This window comes from Aplidium turbinatum, chromosome 3 (genome assembly GCF_918807975.1).
Source record: "Aplidium turbinatum chromosome 3, kaAplTurb1.1, whole genome shotgun sequence".
NCBI classification, from domain to species: domain Eukaryota; kingdom Metazoa; phylum Chordata; class Ascidiacea; order Aplousobranchia; family Polyclinidae; genus Aplidium; species Aplidium turbinatum.
Window position 1 is genome coordinate 31,307,248 of NC_137474.1, and position 2,157 is coordinate 31,309,404.

The window sequence follows — 2,157 nt, forward strand, 5'->3', positions numbered from 1 at the left end:
AAACTATAGTCTAATGTAAACGTTGTATTAGGCCTACGATTAATGTACTTGCGTAAATATACCCACATTGTGTACAAACGTCGTTTTCGTACATGATACGGAAAGTAAAAGTTGGGCCCCCTCTAGAATACTTTTTGCCCCCCCTGCTGCTCCAAGCTAGTTACGGGCCTGGAAACTATAGCCCGACTTCCCCCCCTCTCGGAGCCACTGAGGCCTATCAGTAAGCTCTTAAACTAACGACATCCAAAGTGGCTCTTTGTGCAATTGCAGTTTGTGACTGTGTATTATTTCATTGTTTTGAATATGGACAACTTTATCTGACGCAGATAAATGATAAAAAATGATCATGTGAACTGGTTGTAACGCTTTTTTCACAAGTTTGAGCGTGCGGTCTCATGGTGTAACGGTTAGCACTCAGGACTTTGAATCCTGCGATCCGAGTTCAAATCTCGGTGAGACCTATCTCCCTTTTTTTTCTTTTTTTTTTTAAAACCATAGACCAGCGTTTCTTAACCGGGGGTGCTAGCACCCCCAGGGGGTGCTAGAATAGACTGTAGGGGGTGCTAAATGCATGCAGTATAATATCAAAAAATGCTATTTTACTTTTCTGCATTTTTTTCCTCTTTCTGCCAGTATCAGCAGTTGTCATAACAATGGTTGCTGTTTCGAAATGGCCTATACATGATTTTCTGTTATTATAGTCATCTCCCAGCCAAGTACGCAAGTTGATCCTGAGTACATTGTGCGAACTTACCTGGTGGGTGCTTTGTTGTAATATTGTTGCTCATCTCTCGCTTCTTGAAACCACTATGGCAAAATACTTTCCCACGAGTCACTCATATCCAGAGTGGACAATAGCAGCCCTTCTTGGCAGACATGAATGATGATAGTAGATTAAAGGAGGAGCTGATTGATAAGCAGGTGAATCAGAGTTGTCGGACAAAATTTCGTCAACTTCGGCTTGCTGATTTTTGGTGTGATCAGTTGACAGCTTATCCTACATTGGCACGGGCAGCATTGGAATTGATCGTTCCATTTCCGACTACCTACCTGTGTGAGAAGGCGTTCTCCACCATGCTCCAAATCAAAACAATTGGCCAGAACCGGCTTCAACATGGGTTGCTCCACGATATGAGAATGGCTTTCACCAACACGAAGCCTCAAATTGAGAAATTGGTCACACATAAGCAACAACAGAAATCATATTGATACATGTGTAACTAGTTACCCAGCTGGGTATACTTAAGTTTGTCCATGTTCTTTCACTATTCTTTGGTTTTCCTATTTCTTTCGTCGTCGTCTGAGCTTCTGGGGCCGAGGGTCTATCCTTTTACCAGCCCAGATTCACGATGTTCCCGGACTACACTGAAAGGCTGCTAGAGAGCAGCCAGTCTTTAGTTTCATCATCCATGACGCGCAGACCTTCCACTCCGTTAGGTGGTTTGAAGATGGTACAGTCATTGATGATGTGGTCTGCGGTCTGTTCCTCGGCACCACATTCACAGGAGGAGGAAGAAGCCATTCCCCATTGGTGCATGGTTGAGCGGAAAAGCCCGACGCCCGTACGGAGACGGTTGAGGCGCACCCATGCCTGTCTCTGTAGTGTCAGGCCGATGGGGCGTGTGTCACATTTTATCACCAATGTTGACAGTAGTTTTGAAGAATAAACAAAACGATCAATTTGTCAATCGCTTTCCTTCAATAGTGCGGACTAAAGTTTAATGGCAGTGCCGAAATTTTGACATGCTTTTTGATCGCTGGCGGTATATTTTGTAGTGAAGTTTCTTGTCGCCTAACAAACTGTGCTGGTGTTTTAAAAGAGTTGATTCACTTACATATGGTTATAATTGAATTTCTGTTGGTGAATGAAAGTCAAATACCAAATCTTAATCCTGAATCAACTTCGTTAAAACGAATGCACACTTTGTTAGACAACAACAGATTTGATTGCATAGGCTAATATATTGCCGGCGATCTTGAAGGCATATCAAAATTTCGGCCTCTACTAAACTTTTCCCCGGCACTGTAGTAGGCTAGTGGTATGTCAACGATGGTTAGGGGGTGCTAGATTGTTCAGACTTGTTTACAGGGGTGCTAGAGTCAGAAAAGGTTAAGAAACGCTGCCATAGACAGACAATCGATAACAACTTAATAACA

At 43.1% G+C, this 2,157-nt stretch overlaps 1 non-coding gene across 1 annotated transcript; it reads left to right on the forward strand.

Annotated features, from left to right (window-relative positions):
- The first annotated feature begins 389 nt into the window (after positions 1-389).
- Trnaq-uug (transfer RNA glutamine (anticodon UUG)) lies at positions 390-461 on the forward strand. Its single transcript has one exon. It is a non-coding gene; the product is annotated as a tRNA-Gln (tRNA).
- The last annotated feature ends 1,696 nt before the right edge of the window (positions 462-2,157 follow it).